This window comes from Columba livia, chromosome 1 (genome assembly GCF_036013475.1).
Source record: "Columba livia isolate bColLiv1 breed racing homer chromosome 1, bColLiv1.pat.W.v2, whole genome shotgun sequence".
NCBI lineage: Eukaryota > Metazoa > Chordata > Aves > Columbiformes > Columbidae > Columba > Columba livia.
In genome coordinates this window covers 85904073-85925598 of record NC_088602.1, presented here as the reverse complement: position 1 = coordinate 85925598, position 21526 = coordinate 85904073, and the positions used below count along the sequence as shown (strand labels likewise).

General features: G+C 36.2%; 1 long non-coding RNA gene across 1 annotated transcript in view; it reads left to right on the top strand.

Annotated features, from left to right (window-relative positions):
• The window catches only part of LOC110365289 (uncharacterized), a 35538-nt gene extending 14698 nt beyond the window's left edge, over window positions 1–20840 (top strand). Inside the window, exons 2-3 of the long non-coding RNA XR_002424683.2 lie at window positions 18405–18556; window positions 19929–20840. This is a non-coding gene — a long non-coding RNA (uncharacterized LOC110365289). The remainder of the gene's footprint in view (window positions 1–18404; window positions 18557–19928) is intronic.
• The last annotated feature ends 686 nt before the right edge of the window (window positions 20841–21526 follow it).

Here is a 21526-nt window from a genome sequence, read left to right as displayed (position 1 = left end):
GACAGTCTTTGAGCACGCCTGGTCTCTATTACATAGCCTATCTACAACTATTATTTTTGTGACAATAACTCCTGACCGTTTGCATGTTATAACCTCTTTTGACTCTTCCCTTTTCACTTTTTTCTGTTTGTACTTACAAAATAAGTTGAAGGAGACCTCAGACCTGAAGAGCTAGAAGCAGTGCTTCTCTTGACTAAATAATTTGTTTGCTTTCAGCAGCTGTAAACTTGGTAGCGCTTCTCATCTTTTCATTTTTGTGCTGCCAGTTTGTGTTGTGAGGAAACTGGAGAGGAGCTGGGAAGGGCTAGCTGTTGAATGTTTGAAAAAATGATGGTGTCAGGAAGCTGCAGGAAAATGCCGGATTTTAAAAACCAAGCAGAGAGATATTAGAGTGATAGTGAAGGTCTAGACTTTTGGCACAGAACTGATAGTGGCAGTCACTTTTATACTCTTCCTCACACTCCAAAACAAGGCACGATTAAGGAAGGAGACCTTAAAAGAGCTGTACAGCAAAATTTCTCCATCTCTCCCTTAATATTTTTCTAGAACTGGGAGCTGTGTAATCAAGGGTGCAAAAAAGTTTCCCTCTTAACAACAGCTGCAAAAGTCTTAGCATTTTCTGTTTGAGCTTTTTCTCCCAACCCTGACCAGTTTCCAGGAACATATGAATCTTGGGCTTTACTTACCGAAGGAGATCTAACAAGGCTTCCAAGATGATCTCTCAGATAGATAGGAAATGAGGTTGGGATGGGATAAAATGGACATCAATATGGCTCGTGCCATGATGAAGTGAAGGTATCTTCTGTTTCCATGCTCTTCTTTTGATAGCCACTGTCCTGAAGAATTTCATTATCTCTCTGCTCAGTACCTGCTCATCTTGTTCCTAGCTGGGGACTCTCAGTGCTATTAATAAATACCGGCTTTACTGTGTTTTCTCACCAAGGTTGTTCTGTGAGATTAATTGCAGTAGCCAGTGCCATGGTTCCAGGTTTGGAGATTTGACCTTTAATCACTTGCCTGAATCTGTGCTGCAAATCAACACACGTTGATTTGAAGGGAGCTTTTATAGGAGGCCTGAGAAAAGTAATGTAAGTAAAAATGTGAGTCAAAACCACATCTGTAATTGTCACATGCATTATGTAAAGTCACTTTCTTAAATCTCCACAGAACTTGTTTCCAGAGAAACTCTTCCAAACCGAAATCTATCTTGCCGCTTCAATGCATTCGCTTTTAAACCTATTAAAACTTCTAAATGGAAGTAATAAGCTAGATATGAAATCAGATCTCTCTAGGTTTTTAAACAGTTGATTCTTTTTATTTATTGTAGTAAACTATGCTTAAAGGAAAAATGTTTTATTCATGCAGATCACTTATATATTATGATGTTTCGAATAAACATTGAATTTATTATTTCCTCACTATAGTATGTAATTCATGCTACACACCTTTTACTGAAAACAATTATATAGTTATAAGAAAGCTTGACGAAGAAAACAAAGCATCTAGTTGATAGTTTAATGGCTTGCTCAAAGTGCTATTTTGCTAAGCTTTATGGGGAACACTGTTGTCTCTTTATTTTCTCTATTGCCTCTAGTAAAAATGTGGTTTAAAAATGTCACCTGAGACGATCTTGAGAAAAGAACCTTTTTGTACTTTACGGGTATGCAAATGTATCGTTTTTGTACATGTGGGAACAGATAGCTAGGAATAAATCTCACTTCATTACGGTAATGAGAAATCACACAAAACGGTACGTACACATTTTCTATATGATTGTTTGACTTGTCAGGATAACCTTGTGGCTTGTTCGCATTGAGAGTTTTCATTATACAGGAGATAGCTAAAGAATTTCAATGGCAAGCACTATTATCTTCTAATAGAATTTGAGTCAATACTGTATACGCAGGCTGTATCTTATCAGACAGGCCAGCAGAGAGTAAAATATACTGATTTGAAGAAATGCTTGAGGGAGCAACATTTGTGATACAATGACATATGTTTAATGAGAGAGCTTATGACTTACCAATAAAAAGCTTAACCACATCCACATGTTACTTAGGCATTCTTGTTCAAAATAAGTTAGATTAAATGATTTATTGACTACCTTTAATTATCTTTAAAGAAAATGATTTTTTTCTGTATTTCTCATATATGATTGTAGTCAATATGCTTAATAAGTGTTTCTTATTCCCAAGAAGATTTTTTTCTCCTTTAGTAGTTTAATACAGTTTTAAAAGAAAAGATTCAACAGCAATCTTGCCATAGTTAAACAGTGACAAAAATCTACAGTTTCAAATGGAGAAAATATACCTCAAAATCCACTCTACATGACACATTAGGAGTTAAGTGATCCTGAGAAAGATAGGCTTGCTAACTTCACAGTTCTTAAACATGGTCATTACTCCTACAACAGTGGGTAAATTTAAGAAAGTGCTGAGAAATTGAATTGTAAGAGGTATAATTTCTGCTCCATAGCCATGTCAGCTTGGGAGGCTTGCCTTTTATGCATAAAGCTTAATCACTGCTGGAAATGAAGTAAGCATTAGTCTTCTTGTAATCAGCATAATTGAAAGCCAGCTCCTGTTACTCTGGCACACGTGCTACTCATGGAAAACACATTCAAACCCTGTCCTTAATTAAATTTCCATGTGGCCAAATGCTCTTTAAAGATGTAGTACACGTAGTGTTGGAGTTGCTATATGAGATGTGGTTCTGTCATCAGCATGTTTCCTGTGTTTTGTAAGGGTAGGAATAGCAGAATGTGGAAGAGAAGAAACTGTGCCTATCTGGGTGCTTCATTCCCTTCCTTGGGGAAGCAGTGTGTATTTCAGGTTCTGCTTTCAAAGCACGAATTGCCAGAAACTAACGTAACAGATTCTTCTGACTAATGCTGAATAGACTAAGAGTTCTGTTATTGCTGCTAGCTTTGCTGAGAGCAAGGAAGTAATAGTGTGCTAAAAACACAATAGTTTTTTTCGGTTTTGTTTTTTTGTTTTATTTCAGTATGCCTATTATTTAAGACAAACACTTCTTTAATCATTGTTGAAGGCTTCTAATGTTATCAACATAACCATTAACTGTGATGCCACAATACATTTTTCATTGAGTAAACATTTTTCTAAGCTAATGGAACTATAAATTATGAATAAGCCTTTAATTAAATACATTAATAGGTAATACCAGCTACAATCTCTTATTATTAGCAGCAGAAGATATTGCCTAATGTTATATTTAAGTTATGCAGATCAGAATAATTTGGTGTATCTCAAGTGATAAATTATATTGTTCTGTGCCACCTTAGTTATATCTTTTGACATGAAAAAAGCTATCTGAATGCTTTGCTAATTAATCTCATCATTCTTGACCCAGAAACATACTGTGTGTGGGTTGTTTCAAATTGCTGTGGTTAAAAATACTAAATATATATTTTAATTAATATTGATACCAAAAGTAGTGTAAATCCATCCTGCTGTCAAGGAAAGTTTGAAAGCTGTTTGTTTCTACAGCATCATGCAAATGAGAGGGGTGCAGAATTTATTTACTTCATATAAAAGGTTATTTACTTTATTGTTGCCCACACTTTTTTTTTGCACTGACTGGTCATTCTTTTTCTCCTATCAGTGTCTAAGATGATCAGACAGTTTTGCATGTTGCAAGCATTCAGTGATGCCATTATACCGCAACTCTCTGAACAAATCAACTGCTCTACAGCAATTCTTCCTTTCTGTATCACATCTTTTTAAAAAATACCGTTTGGGTAGGATCTCCTTAAAGACACGGTACTTTTCCAAAGGAAGAAGCTAAAATATATGCATTTGAAACATAAAGCAAAAGCTGTATCTCTTCTCAAGCTCAGGAAACAAAGTAAATGAAAAAGAGTCTTCGACTTCAAGCACTCATTATACTGTCAATAGATCTAACCATTTCTTAACACCTTAGTCGCATAAAACAATAAGATTGGTACTTAATGTATTCAGGGCTCGCTTAGCTATGAATTATCCCCCAGAATCTCTGGATCTGAAGCAGAATCTTGTTGCCTTTCTCTCCTTAATGCAGAGAATATGTTTATTATTTCACTGAGGTCAATCTCTCTTCCAGTGTCAAAAGGATTCATTTATGCATTCTTGGAATACATATACATGTACTTGTAAATGCACACTTAGAAATGGCTTCCTTGCCAGAATAATGGAGTTTAAGATTCCTCAGAGAAGTTCTAGGGAAGATGGTGATTCAGGCCATTTAGATATGTCTCTTCTTGCCACACAGTGGTGTGTGTGCTCCATTGCAGTGCAAGCAGCCCCAAAAAAACCTGTAGTACATGATAGCACAATATAATGAAGACCTTTCTGGTGAATATCTTTGTTTTCCTCCACTGTCAAAGTTCAAAACTGGTGATTGGTGTCAGTCTTTATGTGGTGTTTGTTTGTTTGTTTTCTTGCTTTAGGGTTTTGTTTGTTTTGTTGTTGGTTGGGTTGGGGTTTTGTGTATTTTTATTTGTTTTTCATTTTGCATGTGTTACAGAGGTTGCCTAACTTAAAACTAACTTTCTTTGGAAATAATTGGAGGAGGGATTTTCAGTTGTGGAAATATTCAGAACTTTTCACGGTAGTCTAAGAACTTGCAGCAGAAAATCAAAAGAATAAGTAGATTATGTGAAGTTATATTAAACCCTTTCTACCTAGTTACAAAACTTAGCAGCTTGGTGTATTCTGGATTTGTTTAACTACTTTTGCTCATTCTCTTCTTACCAGAGGTATTAACACCTCCAAGAGTCTGAGTGAGAAACCTTTTCAAATGCAAGCATAACAAAATTGTTTCAGATGTCCATGAGACAGTTGTTGTGGTAGAAACTATTTGGCCATTAGCAAACTAGGTCTACTAAAATTAATGATATAGAGGTGTTCTCATGTTATTATTTATTTGTCAGTATAGTCTTTTTTTCTGAGAAACTCCTTCAGGAATATGACAGAAGGAAAGAAGCCTGTTAAACACCGGGATGTTGTAGAAAACACCTAGGACTGTGTCGTTTCCTTGACAACTTAGAAGGATTTTGAAGAAGTATAATTGCAATCTGTACTGTTTGGAGAAATCTTCCTAGTTCACCAGTTCTGCTCAGTTGGAACTGAGAGATCATTTAAATGCCAAGTTTGGAGAGATTAGCATATCACAACATTAAACTCTCAAAACAGGATCCAGAGTTTTCAACATGAAGATCTTAACTGCTTTAATCTTCAGGCCGGTAATATTCAACCCTTCTCAGTCCCTCAGTAAAGTTACAAGCTGGTCTCCCAGCTGAGATGCCTGTTCCTTGGTCCTACAGAGCACACAGGCACAGAAAGAACAGTAACAGTCATCCAAGGGGGAGAGGGAGAGGGGAAGATAATTTGGGTTATATCAGTTGTAGCTATTTCTGCTAGAGTTTGATCTTGCCTTCTTATAGACAAATGTGTTAAAAAATCTATACCTTGATTTGAAAATAAAAAATGAAAGATTGTTATGCAAAATCTGGATTCTAGCACAGGTTCTGATATATTACATCAATTTCTTTGCCAAACACAGCCAAACAAACAGTTTAGTAAAGTTAGGAAATGTCTGGTGAACTTGTACTGTCAGTTGTCTAAGGCGTTTCCTTTACACTTTTCTCTCTTATTTAGCAGTAGTTTTCCAAAAGACTTTAGTATTGATTAGCTATGCTAAGTTCATATTAAACCAGAGTAAAAAGATTGCAAAGAGATGACAAGCAGTCCTGAAAAACAGATCTATGAGATCCTTAAATGGAAGTTGCAACTATTTTGAGGGATGTCCAGAGTTTTTGGATTAAAAGCTGTAGCACTCCTAGAACCTGGCGGGATCTTTCACTGTCTTTAATCCCTGTTAGGGTATCTCTTAAGGTCAGGATGATGACAAAGGTCAAGAGTCTTATAGTGGGTCCCAAGATGCTGCTGCTAGTGATGCAGATGTGACAGGAAAGTCTAAATTTTAGACTACGTACTTTTATTAATCTCAAATGTAGTGCTGAAAAGAAATAAACTTTCTCATTGCCCCTTGTGCCTGCCTATTAGACCTGCTTCCACATATTTCAATTTTATGATCAGTGAACAGAAACTATCAGTAGACATTTGTTTTTTGAACTATTGTTTTGTTGTTGGTTGTTGTGTTTTTTTTTTTCCCCATTCCACTTTTAACGTTTGACTTCAGAGAAGAAAAGGAAAGAATTACGGCTAAGCTTAGCAGAACCTGTGTTATCTTGGAAAATCAGGTTTCTCCACAAGCTTTATACCACATCATGGAGCTGTACAGACTGTACAACAGATACAGGCACTTTTTTTCCAGTTCTTAACTAGGTATGCTAGCTGGTGTGACGTAATTGTGGCTCCAGACTTCAGTGGGTACTTTCTTCTATTTCAAAAAGTAAGGAATGAACAGACAGAAAATATTTTTCTCAGAGTAGCTGGTATCTACACAAAAAAAAATTAAGTTATGTGGAGGGTAGGGGTAACAATGGACAATGTAGGAGTTTGCCTTGGTTGATAAGGACTGGGTTAGGGACCAATTAAGCAATCTGGATATCCATAAATCCGTGGATCTGGATGGGATGCACCTGTGGGTGCTGAGGAAGCTGGCTGAAGTCATTGCTGGACCACTCTCCATCATCTTTGCCAAGTCTTGGGAAACAGAAGAGGTGCCTGAGGACTGGAGGAAAGCAAATGTCACTCCAGTCTTCAAAAAGGGCAAGAAGGAGGACGAAGGTGACTATAGACCGGTCAGCCTCACCTCCATCCCTGGAAAGTTGATGGAACAACTCATCCTTGGTACCATGTCAAGGCATATCAAGGATAAGAGGGTCATTAGGGACAGTCAACATGTTTTCACCAAGGGGAATTCGTGCTTAACCAACCTTATAGCCTTTTATGAGGACATAACGAGGTGGATAGATGATGGCAAAGCAGTGGATGTGGTATATCTTGATTTCAGTAAAGCATTTGACACAGTCTTCCACAGCATCCTCAAAGCTAAACTGAGGAAGTGTGGTCTGGATGATCAGGTAGTGAGGTGGACTGCAAACTGGCTGAAGGAAAGAAGCCAGAGAGTCGTGGTCAATGGGGTAGAGTCTAGGTGAAGGCCTGTATCTATTGGAGTGCCTCAAGGGTCAGTACTGGGGCCAATATTACTCAATATATTAATCAGTGACTTGCATGAGGGAATAGAGTGTTCTATCAGCAAGTTTGCTGATGGCACCAAGCTGGGAGGAGTGGCTGACACACCAGAAGGCTGTGCTGCCATCCACGGGACCTGGACAGGCTGAAGAGTTGGGCGGGGAAAATTTTAATGAAATAGAACAAGGGCCAGTGTAGAGTCTTTTTTTTTTTTCCTTGGTGTTTCATATAAGCATGTCTCTCTAAAGGGGGGGCCAGGACAGGAACGGGAAAGCTGTCTAGGAGGAAAGAGATTTTTAAACAAAATTTTTAAATGCATTTGGAATAAATTCTTAATTCCTGACATTAAAAATGTACCTTCTTACTTGAAGCATCAATAGTTAGGCTCCCAAACTAGTCAAATACTTTTAGTCAAGCAAAGTGAAATAAAAATGAAATAGTGAAATAAATCTGAAAGTTAATCACAGAATCATAGAGTGGTTGGGGTTGGAAGGGACCTCTGGAGATCATCCAGTCCAACCCACCTTCTAAAGCAGGTTCACCCAGAGCAGATTGCACAAGAATGTGTCCAGGCAGGTCTTGCATATCTCCAGAGAAGGAGACTCCACAACCTCTCTGGGCAGCCTGTTCCAGTGCTCTGGCACCTCAAAGTAAAGAAGTTTCTCCTCATATTCAGATGGAACCTCCTGTGCTTCAGCCTGTGCCCGTTGCCCCTCATCCTATCGCTGGGCACCACTGAAAGGAGTCTGGTCCCATCCTGAGCAGATCCAGCTGTCTCAGCCTTTCCTCATAAGAAAGGCACTCCAGACCCCTAGTCACCTTTGTAGCATCTTTGTAACATTGATAAATAAGTTAGCAAATTTATGTTACCTATAGTCAGAGTTTATTTCAATTCAATAATACAGTAACCATTCTTAGCATACCTCAGATTACAATGAGATCTGTTTTTTATGGGGAAGTATCATAAAACAGGGCCACTGAAAAGGCACTGGTGTAATCAAAATGTTATATATAATGAAATTAAATGAAGTTCAAACAGGAGAATTTGATAATACAAATGCTTAATGGGTGTGGCCTGTGGCTTCAGTAATGCTGGTTTGTAAATGAGCAATAATTACGCCGTTTATTATTTCTGGGGGAACTATTCACTTTCACTCAAAGGTAACTAAATTTTTTCATTAGTCAACAATTTTGAAGACCTAACTGGTGATTACAAGGCTTTCTCAATCTGCTAAGGGGAGTACTGATTCTGTCTTGTTTCTATAAATACAATATATCTTCTTACTGGGGTTTGTTGGACATAGTTAATCTCAAAATATACATTGCTTTTTTGCCTAGATACTGCAGCTCATCTGTTTTGGTTTTCCATTATGTGTATATATATATATATATATAGTGCAATATATATATATATATATATATAGTGCAAATGAGAAAACACACCTATTTGACAAAAGGCACCCCTCTATGCACTTGTCTGTCTTTATCTAGAAAGCAAGAATCATTGCCCTGTAGTAATCATGTCTGTTTAATTAACTCATTAAAAAAAGCATGCAAGAGGATGCTGCAAACACTTTTTTCATTAGTGCCAAGTAGATGAAATTAGAGAGATTCTTTGAATGTCTAAATGTAATATCCTTGTCAGAGAAACTGTTTGCCAGCAGCCATAGTATACCTCCTTCTAGAACAAGATAAAAATACTCCAAATCAAGCAAAAATTATAAAGTTCACTCAGGAGTCAATGTTGCAGTGACATTTTAGTCAAGAGGTGCCAAGTATGTTATGTGACCTAGAAGACAGGTCAGAACTGTGTCAGTCTTTGCTTCCCTTTCTCCTACCTATACTGAGAATATGTGGAGGAAGGGAAAAACTAATGTTCCAAATAAAAGTGATAAAATATTGTCCTGAAGATTTATTTCAGGATACCAGAACTGTCAACTAAATTAAGGGCACATTGGCAGACTGTCTTGGAAGCCTCATCATCTACATGTCTTATAGTCCAAAATCTCTTAATTATTCTGCTTTGGCACAAGTTTATGAGGAACTGTGAGAACCTTCATAGTTAAGCGTTTCCTTGTTTGTGCTATCCTTAAGTGTGCAATGGCATCTTGTTAGTATAGCTCCCCGTAGCGATTTAGGTTTTGTTAGCTAAAAAAAATTAACAGAAATTTATTTTTTTGCAGCCTCATTTGTTTAACTAATGATGCTATATATGTTATTGAATAGTATAATATGGTTTAATTGGAATTATTTTTTGTAGCTTGATGCAGTGTTTTAGTGTCAAGAGTGTCACTTTTTTCTGTCAAAAATCATGGTCAGAGTCTGTCATTAGGTAGAAAGTGCGACCTACAGAACAGGGGTATCGAATTAATTTTTGCTGGGGGCCACAACAGCCTCATGTTTGTCTTCAAAGGACCAAACACAATTTTAGGACTGTATAAATGTAACTACTTTTATGGCGAAAATTACTTTGACACCACTGCTACAGAAGATATTATTTGTCTTAAGTATTCATCACTTCCAATTTTTCCATATCTGTTTTCTCCTCTCAAACACAGAAATACTCTCTATTGTCCATGTAAATTGGTTTTCATCTTCTTTTTCACAGTTTTTCCAAAATAAATGGTAGGCAAACTTTCCAAGTCAGGGCATCAGATCCACTCCTGTCATAACTATGTTTATGACATAAATCAAATCTAAATCTTGGTATATAGTGTTTGATCTGACAACAGGTGAGACAATATCATCCATCCCTTGTATGTGGCCATATTATTTTAAAATATATATGTCAAAACTTCTTTAAAGTTATGAAGTATTAGCTCTTTCTTTGTTATAAATCAGATGCTCACAAATCAGGATGGATATAGAAAGGGCTTTCTCTAAAACATAAAGGCTGAAATACAATTCAGAGTTTTAGAAGGTTGTTTTGTTGTTTTTTTTTTTTTTTACTAAAACAGAAGGTAACCTGGTGTTTGGTGATAATAAGCAAAGATTATGTGGCTTCAGGCTTTTTCTCACACTGTATTATTAAAAATAAAACAGTGGTACAAGCAGGACTTGTTAAACAAAATTTCCATCTCATGGCAAATGTAAACATTTTCAGATTTGCTATAAATGAAGATAGTTGCATTTTCAGAACTTTTAGAAGGAAAACAACTTAAGTATAATATGAATGTAAACATTAAAACAATTAAATTTCATTTCTCTATGATACACAGACGACACACATGAATACAGGACTGAAACTGTCCAGTCAGTATTCTGAGAACTAGTTTCTGGGTTTCCATTTCTGAAATCTTCAGTCATTGACATAGTTTATATTGACTCAGAAGAAGTGGTATAAGTTCCCTTTACACTACATTTAAAATAGTTAAAGAGACTTGCAAATGTTACAAATTATAATATAAAGCAATGAAATCTCAGTAACCCAGAACTGTATAATTATCTGGAAATATCTGGAAGATTCATAGAGTTGAGGACCACAGTTAGTAAACATGAAAATTATTTTTCAAAAAATAAGGATTTTTATTATAGATTTAGTTTTCTAAGTTGTCTGCAGCTTGATCAGGATTCCAAGAGATACTCTAATGAAAAATTACGTTAAGGACCTTCATCTCCTTTTTGGCATCCCTAAAGTTTCCACCACAAACATATATAATATTTTAGCCTACATTCATCCTAATAGACTTCAAATACAAATTTTGCTATTTAATCTGAAAGCTAATTCACATTAATAGCATGTTAATCTATATGGTTAACATTTGTCTTTGGTCATAATTGCTGTTTAGTTTTATAAAGCATACATTAAATGCCTTGCTAAATTACATAAAGATCATAATAGGCATTTAATGGATGTTTTTTAAAATGAAGTAGAAATTACTTTAGATTATAAGTAACTGTAGGTTTATAGAGCCATCATTATATGTCTATTAAGACCATTTAACTTAAGTGTTCCATAATTAGAGAAGAGTCAGAATTTTAATTGTACATTTGAGAACTGCTAGCTAGGACTTCTGAAAAAAGCTCTCCTTGTATCCTAGCCACTGTCGAAGAGAGTTTGCACTTTCTGTAGGTTTTATTTCTGAAAGGTTTTAAAAAAAAAAAAAATTGTGAGTAGTATCCTACTATACTACAGTCAATGATATGGACAGAAATAAGAAGACATCTATAAAAATGGTTCAGTAAAAACTATTTCTACTAATTGAGAAAATAATTATAAGACTTTTTTTGTTAATTGCTAAAATTGAATCTGAATGGGAACTGTTTGGCCCAAAGTGTTGACAAGGGGATGAAGAGTACTTTTACCTCTGGATGATTAGCTGAAAAGAAGCAACATAATAATTTTGCCCAAATCTAGTTCTTTTGGTGTAAATCTCTCTCTTACATAACTGCCCAAATCATAAAAATATACTTGTTCTATTGTATTCAGCGTCACTGGAGATGTTAAATAGCTCTTTCTTTCAATCATGGAGAACATAAATTTTGTTCAGGTCCCAGGTACACTCCATTGTGGAAACCATGTTCTTCAGGACACCAACAATGTCCAAGTCTGTTCTGTTCCATTCAGTTGTTAGACCTTATTTTCATAACAGATTAAACTCAGAATTTTAAATGTTCTTCCATTTTTTAATAAAAAGAGATATTTTTCCACCTAAAATCATCATTAAAAAACAAAAACAAAAACAAACAAACAAAACAAAGCAAAGCAAAACAAACAAACAACAAACTACTTGGACTTTTTCTGCACTTTCATGAAATTACAAAATAGGTCTTCCACAACTGAGAAAATATGTAGAAAGCCCACTGGTGTCTCATTCTTTTCAGAAACATAACTTTGACTTCAGTGATACATCAGATTATATTTCCCAGGGTATTCATGTGGATTCAGAAAGAGAGATGATCTTGGTGCGTTATGGTCTCCCAGGTGAAATATTATATGACCTGATTCTACTAATATTGGTTTGAATGTCCCAACTGTTTATTGATGTTCGTATTTTCTCTTCAATGTATGCTCAAAGCAGAAGCAAAGTATTTGGAAAAACTGCATAAATAGTTAACCTTCATCTCACAGCCATCGCTGCCCCCCATTCCTTTGCAACCATTTTCATTACCCTCAATTTGAGGCTGGCAAAATTACTTTTTCTCTGTTCAGTTTTCTTATGCTTTGTTTTTAAGTCTTGCATCAAACACACTTTGTTAGTGCCTGTGGGCCCTCAAGAGTGAATTAAATGATGTGACTAACATTTCTGAAGGCCGTTTTCTATTAAAATCCAGTTCTCGTTTTCTTTTGTAATACTGATTGGTTGATTTTAACAGGGCTTTTTTCCCACAAATACATTTAGTTTGCTAGCAATTTTGCAGAGTGTACAAGCATTATACTTGGATAAAGGTATGCTTTCCTAGTCTGAAGTTCATCTAATGTTGCATAGATGGGGCAACCTCAGGGAGCTCCTTCTTTTTTAAAAATCTCAGTCTTTGACACTAACAAGTAAGTTCATCAAGAAACTCAGTTACCCTGCAAACTGACTACACCTCTAAGAGGACATTCTTTAAATGTGTTCTCTCGCCAAGTGGTTCTCCAGTTTTTGCCGTCAAGGGTCAATTCCCTCTTTTAACTTAGTCACAGACACACAGTCCTACTGTGGGCACTAAATCCCATATCTTTTCCTAATGCAGTCTTGAGTATCTACCTTGCAAAAAATTTTACTCTTTTCCATTTATTTATCCTGGTAAGTGACGGAGGCATTAAACAGTATAAGGAACTAGAGAAAAAGAGAGTGGTATATCAGAAAACAAGAATGCAAACTGTTTAATGCCTAAAGATTAAAGCAGAAAAGAAGTAATAGCAATTAAATAAACATATGCAAATGACCTTATACTAAGAAAAGAGGAAGATAAAAGCAGAAGATGGGACAACAAGGAGAAAAGAGGAAAGAAAAAAAAAAAAGAGTAATAACTAAGTCTATATACACATATATATTAAAAAAAAAAAAAAAAAAAGGATAAACAAATTGAAGATTTACTCAGGTAGGAGCATGGTAACACATTTAACAGCAAGCCTGTTAAAGACGTTAGTCAGATTAGGTTAAACCCTCCAAATAGAAATAATGTCATCAGTTAACAGTTGCACTTTGGGCAGGGTGTGCTTTGACTTGAGAAGCAGCACAAGGGAATCAGCGTGTTCTAGTAGAGATACTGGTCTTATACTCTTACATAGTGTCATGTATTGCTATAAAAAAAAAGCAGCTATAAAGACCTTAATTTTTCTGCTGAAAGTATTACAAGGTCTGTGCCTGCTGGAGTTGGCATTCAAAAGGAAAATGTTCACAGGTACCGCCTGGGATCTGTCTTGCTAAGAGAAAGCTTTGAGTCTGAGTTGTTTTTTCCTTTGTGCTCAGACCAATTTAGAATTTTGTGTTGTCTTACATATTTCACTTCTGTATTTCAAGTCTATTCCTCCAATAGCTGAGTTCTTAGGCTTTGTTTGAGTAATAACTCTAGAAGAAACCCCTTTGTTTTCTGAATTCCATATTTAGTTCCTGGTCGCTTGATATTTGAAGCACATATGTATTTGTTCTACTGTAATATCTCGGGTGCCACAGGAGTGTTCCAACTTTATTAACTAGTGAAATATTAAAGCAGGATCTTCCTTCTCATATAATTATACTGAAGGTTTAAGATACATTAGTGAGTATGTTTTTTGCCTTCTAAAATCACCAGTAATACTCTGGTTGTGTAAATGTACAAGTAAAGCATTTAGTGCTGGCCAAAACTGCAGTATTATACTGGCAGCCACAAGTGAATGGCTATAGAAATCAAGAGGTGCAGACAGCATCATAATCACGGCATCAGAAATCGTTGTTATGGAAACTGAGTTTCCCAGGACACATCTGCAGATCTTGAAATACTTCATCTTAGCTTGTAGCTAGAAATTTGCAGCTGCTCTCTACTTACAGTATAAGAACTTACTAGCAGCTTTTCAGACGTCTGTAGTACAGCCAAATAGTTGGCAGCCTATTCAGAAATTGCTTTCCTCTGGGAGTCCATCATTTTCCCAAAAATATTCAGTTTTACTAACTTCTCCAAGATGTTGTTGAATACAAACATAGATTTTTTACAAGTATCCTTAAAAGCAGTGAAGAATTACTGACTTCCTACTACGATAATAAACCCTAAAGTCCATGACACTTTCTTTTAAAACTGCAGTTCATCAATTTTGATGTGTTTCTATAGCTCCATAATTTTCACTTCCATGCAATGAATCCTATACTACATCAAACTATTTGGATTAATTTACCTCTTAAATTGACAAATAGATGCATACGAGAGAGTATAAACTCTCTTAAAAGGCAGTACAATGGAAATCTTAGGAAACAAGACTCAGCAGCTGACCATATACAGTGATTTGTTTTCCTGGAAAGGACTTGACAGTCAATATTTGTTCCCTTTTATTTCAATGCCAGAATTCAGCTGGTATTTTTTTTAATTTTCAAAATGCCATAATTCTTCTAGAAATAAAACCGCTTTGCATATACAAGCCTACAATGGTACTGTCTGGTGTTGGAATACATGATTATTCATTAGGCTGTATTAGCTGATACTTATGTGATGTGTTATAGTAAAAAGATAATGAATAGGATATGAGAGAAAATGCCCTAAGGTCAAATTTTGGCTTCAGTGAAAATCAATGGCAAAACTACTATCATCCACCAGTGGGACAAAGACATTTCTGTCCATGTGAGAACTGGAACAAAATTTAATTTCCCCACTTGTGAGAACTTGTACTATGTGATTATTGTATTTGGGCTTAATTCTCTGATATTTCTTCAGGCAAAGCTCCAATTGAAATCTCTTGTCTCTTGCAATCAGTGGGAATTTTTCTTAAGCAGAGTATTTTGCCAGCACTGCACAATTTGTTCTATTTTGTTGTTCATCTTTTGTCCATTTTATTGTTTATCTTATGGGAGAATATGGCAAATAGGTAGCTTTTGGGAACTGAACAAAATGAAAAGAACAACAGGACCACAAAAAAGAATTAAAGATTAAACAGGGTTGATCAAGGTTCAATTTATATTGTGGATGTGGAATTAAGTTTACGCCACTTGCATAGAGGTTCTATCACTCCTTTATTCCTTTCCAAATAAGTGTAAGGAGACAGCATAGTGAAAGGGCTGAAAGAGCTGGCCCTTGAGTCTGTGTGCTCCCTCAGAGCCAGGTTTTCTTATTTTGCCTATGGCTTCCTGCCACACCAAGTCCCCAGGACAACCTCTGGCATCCTTCTCCCAAGTAGCTGCCCCTCCTGAAGGCGGTGCCTGGGGAAGGGGCTGGGTACCAAACCCATCCCCACTTACCATCTTGTTTTGCAGCTCTGGCTGCAGGCACCTCCCTGCCTCTCCCACATCAGCTGTAGTCCTGCTAGCAGCTGCCACCACTAATGGCCCCCTGTTGCCTCTGAGATGCCTTTCCGCATCCCTTGCCAGTGGCAGAGGGTAGCAGCTTGCAGTGCTGCAGGGATGCCAGCCTTCAAGGGGAAGCACCAGCAGTGGCAGAGTGTGTGAGGAGGAGTGGGGATGGGTGAGGAAGGCAGCACTGGTCCACATGTTTTGCAGGGGTGGGTGTTCACCCCCTCCTGCCTGTTGGAGAGGTGTTTGACAGTCAAACAGATACCACACTTGGGGGAAAATGATTGGAGTCAAACCATTTTCTCTCGCTCCCTGTAGCATTCACCTTAAGGACGGAGTCAGGCTGTCTTGTCTGGCACAGATGTGACCTGACCGTGCTGAACTTCTGCTCTCTTTCAAGAACTTGTGCTACAGAGCCTTCTGGAAGTCATCTAATCTTGCCTTAAACACTTATCAGGGACAAACAGAGTCTATTCCTTGTTAGCTAGTGGAGTGGTTGAATTGTCCTTGTTATTGTTGTATCTACTTTCTAGTATTAGCTTGCCTTTACCTGCTGGACTGAAAAATCCAACTATTGATGGTTTTTTGTGTTGTGCCCATCAGAAAAACATGCTGTATTTCAGTAATAACGTCACTATGATATAAGTAATAAAACCTATTCAGGATTAAATCGATATAGGGCCTGTGTTAACACTGTCTACATCACTGCAAAAAAAGGTATAGTTGTGTTAGTCTTTCAGTAATCTCTTACAAACTTGACAAAATGTGCTTGCTAATGTTGTGCGGCAGGTCAGCTATAACTGAAAAACAATGAAAAAATTGGAATAGAATTTACCCCCAAATTACCATGAGACATCAACATTTATTAGTTTTCTTTCCTTCATCTCAGAAATTAGTTTATTGATTTAATAAATAACAATAAAAATGCAGATCTACCAAAATACTTTAGTGTTTCTAACCCAATAATGTAGATACTCTAAAAATGACATTTTTTTCATGTCTTTTGTATTTTTCTCCTGTGGTTCATCTTTTGGTCAACTTTGCAGCATGTCAGAAGTATAAATCATTATAGGCTTTTAACTGCAAACATTTTCCAGCTGATGCCAAAATAAGCCTAAGAAGTTTTATCTTTGTCGTTCCTGTATGTTTAAGCCATTTAAAGGTTCCAATATTATACTTTTTTAAGATTAATTTAAATGTGTATTCTAATTGGTGTAAATTCTCCCATGGAAAAGCAGAAATGGTGATATTAATTTTAAAAAACAAATCCATCCCTTTCTTATACATGTAAGACAGGCAGGATCCTGAAGAAATGGGATGGGGGGGGGCCACTTCTAGTTCTATATTACGTAAGTGTTAAGCAAACCTTCCACTACTTGTTTGATTCTGATGCAAAGAACTGGATCTGGGATGGTGCCATGTGTCCTGAGGGCTAGCTGCAGGTACTAAAAGAAATTGTAAAAGCTCTTTTACTCTTTGTACACCGTTAGAGTCAACTGGAGGAAAAAAAACAGCTTCAAAAAGTGAAGGGGGAAAAAAAGTTCCCTGCAGTGTCCACATATTTTTTGGTACAAAATGATATAGCTCTTCAATTTTTTAGCTTTTGGTTTCATGAAAGAAATTTGAGAAGACTCTTGAAAAGAACAACTTTGCCTGGAAAAAAAATCCTACTATCTACTAGAAAGAGAAAGCAGTTCAGTTTAAAACAGAATTTATAACTAAACCCACAAGATTTCCAAAATGCCTATTACTAGCAATATATCTATAAACACTATAAATAAAATTAAAATGTGATGTGCATTTAGCTGTATAGTAGATCATACACAGCTCACATCAACCATTCTCATATGATAAAAACAGATCACTCATTTTCAGGTTCTCAGTGTGATCTTAGGTTATGTAATGATTTTCTGCTAGGTTTTCCCATTGTTTATGGTGACTCAAATACCTAATCAGTATCTGTCGGGCATAGTCATTATTAACTGCCCTTTGAATGAAATTATACAATAGGACAATAAAATATCATCTCCAGAGAGCTGTAGAAAACAAAGAGAATATGGATGCTGAATTCCATATATAATATACACATTGTTTGTGTGAACGGAAGATATATAGTAGCTTTTTGTTGGGTGTGTTGGACAAATGTCCAAATAATTATGTGTGAAAATAAATATGGGACAATTCCACTGCATTTTATATAACATCAATTATTTTTCTGTTAATAAGGTCAGTACTATTCTGAACTAGTTGTGAAATTAGGAAATTTAACCCCTTTTTACAAGTACTTTAAAGCTCTTACAGTCTAAATGCTGGAGGCAGAGGACAGGTTGACAGCTTTGGGTTTTGGCTAGTATACGCTAACACATTGATGGAAAATATTTACAAAACTTTTTTTCAGTAAAATAGCTGAACTCCATGCCAAAAACAGCTAATGAAGGGAAGAGGGAATAGGACAAGATAAATAAATTATATGGCTGTTGTTTGATTAAAAAACAACAACAACAACAACAACACACCTCTGTGAACTTAATGATTCAGACTCAACTCCTCAGAGTCAGCATTGATTGTAACTTTAAAGTTATGCAAATTTTACCAGATAGTTTAAGAAATTACAGTTATTTACCTGTTTGAAAATTTTGTTATTGAATTGCTGTTGTTTTTTACAGAGTTTTCTTATACCTCTAATTTTAACACTGCCACTGTAAAAACCTACATCTGATATTAATGAAACCAAGTATTTCCAATTCTTATGGATTTTCTTTATTCTCTTCTCACTCGATATCAGATGGCCTCAAATGATCATTCTTTTTTTTCCCCCATTTCTCTGCTAAACCACTAAAAAAAGAACATGTTCCCCATCTGATGCACTGTGGAAACATGGAGGGAAACTGTAACATAACAACAAAGCAGTAGTGAATCCAATTGCAAATCAGTGTGTTCCCAGCGTGCCTTGCTGTTGTATCCAGAAGAAGGACAGCAGAGAAAACAGATGTCCAGGTATGACTTCTAAGACTTTTAAGACAGGTGGAGAAAATGTGACTCTCCAGTTAAATTAGCTTTGAAAACATATCAGAGTTTCAGCACAGAAGGTTCATCTAATGTCAGCATACACGCGCAGTGCCACACTTGAGTAGTTTTAGCAAGCCAGGCCATAACCTAAGTCATGATACCTATGGACTGTCCCACTCAGCGCATTGAAGGTAGAGCTAGCTTTTGAATACTCGGTGCAGTAACCAGGAGTAAAGACAATTACTCAGTGGGTTCAATTAAGACATGAATTTACTAAAAACTCAGTGGAATTATAGTGAATATTGGCTTGGCAAAGGTTTGTAGCTGTATCATAAAACCAAACAAGACTTCAAAAACAAATCTAGCAACAATATTACTCTTACATGCCCAGAATAAAGTTAGAAGGAGAGAAAGTGAGAGAAAGAGGGAAAAGAAAGATAGATTAAGATATCAGAAGAAAAATAAGATTTCACCACTCAAAAGGTTGATACAGCGATGTTTTCTTGGTGGGGGTCCAATGTCCTCAAGGTGATGAATCATCCACAAGTGTCCCAAGTGAGGAAAGTTTATAAGCCAGTGCATTTGCATACAAGATAGGAGAGGGGTAGCTCGTCTCCTGTGTCTGCTCAGTCTTCATGTTCCAGAAATAGGTCGGTGGTCTTGGAAATTAGGTCGGTGGCCTCAAAAGTGCCTAGAAGCGAGTTGTTTTGTCCTCTAGGGGTAGCTGGTGGTTTGTGATTTCTCCTAGTGGTTGATTGTCCTCTAGATGACCCATCTTCAATGAGGGCTAGGACCTTCATATGTCTTCAAAGTTAATTGTCTTTATCTCAGAAATATATACCTTCACTTTGCAAAGGCCTTCAAGAACAGACACAAGTATTGTCTACACAGCACCTTATCTATTCTTGTCAGAAATTGTAAAAAACAAATGTATACATACAAAGACCAGAGTACCCTTTTCCATGAAGTTTTACATACATTTTACTTCACTAATTAGTTTACAGATGTCTGTTTCAGTATGGTACAAAAAAAAAAATTGGATAAAAATATATTTTACAAAGCTGGATGTAATAAGGACTTGAAGTGCATTTTGTTGACCAAGTGCTTGTGTAATACCTCTGCCTCAATTTAGAGCTGTGTTAACTAAATTATTAAGCACTAGTTTATAATAAAAAACACACTATATAAAAGGATTTTTTTCCTTTTGTCGAAGTTGAAGAAGCCAGAAGATTCTTATTCTACTGGAAACACTCAGCACTTGATAGGAATTTTTATATCTCAGAGTCAGTCCAGTGGGAATATTTTTGACATCTCTTAAGAAAAATTCTAAACCCTGTTCCTCACCCTCTCTCACTCACAGGTGACCAGTGAAATGCATAAGCCATTTCTTGTGGCTCAGATATTGTTTGCAGGATCAAAAGGCCACCTATTGTTGTGAAATTCTGCAGACTGAAATGTTGCTGTGTATTTCCAGACACAAGGTTGCACTTCACTGAAACTTCATATTGGAAGTAAATATTCAGAACTTGAAAGAAAAACAGGTGAGTACTAAGAAAAGTGACCTAGATTATTCTAAATGGTTATTAATATTTTTATTCCCACAAAAATTATTCCTCATGTGTTCCTGATTTAACTTCCCTGATTTAGCATGACTGTATCCATTTAATAAGCAGGTTTCACTGTAAAAATAAAATGCAAGCATAGAAACCTCCTGTTATCTCTTTTTGCTCTCATTTTTTAAAATGCGTCTCTATTACATATTTTCAATGTATTTTCTCATTCAGCATGAGAAAGGACTCAAGTGAAACCGAGACCAGAGCTTGGCATTAGGTATTGATTTCACAGAGGTATTGTAGCTGCTTTTAGCATTTGCATTTGGGATTAAAATGATACAATGTCCTTTTATAGGAACATTTTTGATAGTTGCTTCTCTGCCTGTCAGTCAGTTCTCATCCTCTAATCATTAAGGTTCAAGCAATGAATGTCATTAGCAAAGTTGTAGAAAAGTACTACAATAAGACCTTTTAGAAATAAACTTGAAATAAAATAATTTTTTATTATCCGAAAAGACCTTCTAACTGCAGATATAATTATCTTGCATAATGACATTGCAAATTCTTGTGCCAAGGAACAAAATCAAAAAAATTCACAAAGTAGCACAATATTATGAGGCTTTGTACTAGAATTTGGGTTTTATTATCCCCATCTGTTCCTCTCTTGCACACGTGCTCTCACACTCACCTGCTCACACACATGCACACTCACATATACACTGTACTACCTTACAACCAAAGACGTTTCTTTGAAAGTGTTGTTTGAAATACAGGTGGAATAGTCAAATTGTTCACATTTTGAAATCATCAAAGAATGTTAATAAACCTCTTAATGCTCTTTATTTTCTGCTCTCAGATGTTGAGAAGAGGTGCTTTGTTAATGTGGTTGCTTTTGGGGTTTTATTTTCAGATTTCTGAAGTTTTAGTTGTTCTTTGAGGTGTAAATGCAGAGACTGAATTCAAAACAGACTTCAGCTTCTGTCCTACAGTCAGGCTATGGCCCCCACTGTCATTTGCACCAGGCCTGTATGATGTAGATTGTCCCACTACCCAACATTTGACTGGAATCAGACATAGACATGCAAGTCCATTTTTATCAGTTAACCCTGATAATTCAGAGTGCACTTCAGTGTTTATCCTAGTTTTCTGTTTGTTTTGGTTTTTTGGTTGTTTTTTTGATTGTTTTTTTTCTAGTTCTATATCTCATGCAGAAAACCACATGCTTTTTTGTTTGTTTTATGGTGCTTCATGGTGAAAGAATGTCGTAAAACTACCATTGATCTTCTTGAGCTGCAAGATGATTGTATAGAAAGGAAATGCTCTGCCAGCTTTTTAAAGAAGCCTTAGAGCCAGATCGGGTGTCAAACTGCAATCTGAGACTTCTGTGTCTATGAAACAAAAGACA